The sequence below is a fragment of the Mandrillus leucophaeus genome, unplaced genomic scaffold (genome assembly GCF_000951045.1).
Source record: "Mandrillus leucophaeus isolate KB7577 unplaced genomic scaffold, Mleu.le_1.0 Scaffold155, whole genome shotgun sequence".
NCBI lineage: Eukaryota > Metazoa > Chordata > Mammalia > Primates > Cercopithecidae > Mandrillus > Mandrillus leucophaeus.
Genome location: NW_012101532.1, coordinates 2,488,189 through 2,489,078, shown reverse-complemented (window position 1 = coordinate 2,489,078; position 890 = coordinate 2,488,189).

Below are 890 nucleotides of genomic sequence, written 5' to 3'. Positions count from 1 at the left end.
AAGATGCAGTGTATACCCTAATGTCACTCTTTAGTATTGAACCCGGACACTTCGGAACGGTTCTTTCAAGGTCTCGGTTTGGCAAGTTCTAGGCTAGGAATTTTAAGATCTCCTCCTTACTCACGTGCAGGGAGGACACTGTCATTTGGGACTAAAGGCTCCCAGGCCCTTTAGTTTTTGTTGAATTTTTTATTTTAAATTTTAATTTAATTAATTTTTTCTTTTTTTTTTTTGAGACGAGGTCTCACTCTGTCCCCCAGGCTGGAGTGCTGTGGCGCAATCTTGGTTCACTGCAACCTCTGCCTCCCGGGTTCAAGCGATTCTCCTGCCTCAGCCTCCCGAGTAGCTGGAATTACAGGCGCCCACCACCACACCCAGCAAATTTTGTACTTTTTAGTAGAGACGGGGTTTCACCATGTTGGCCAGGCTGATCTTGAACTCCTCACCTCAGGTGATCTGCCCGCCTTGGCCTCCCAAAGTGCTGGGATTACAGGCATGAGCCATGGCGCCCAGACTAACTTTTTTTTTAAGAGACAGGGTCTCACTCTGTTGCCCAGGCTGGAGTACAGTGGTGTGATCATAGCTCACTACAGCCTTGAACTCTTGGGCTCAGCGGATCCTCTCCCACTTCAGCTTTCTGAGTAGCTGGGACTACAGTCACGCAACACTATGCCTGGCTAATTTTTTAAGTTTTTAGTAGAGGTGTAGTTTCACTATGTTTCCCAGGCTGATCTCGAATTCCCGGCCTCAGGCTATCCTCGTGCCTCAGCCCCTCCCACAGCACTGGAATTACAGGCATAAGCCACCGTGCTTGGCCTAGTTTTTGTTGAATGTGGATCATTATCATCATCACCTCTAACTTTACTAAACACTTTGTTCTCAGCACTGTG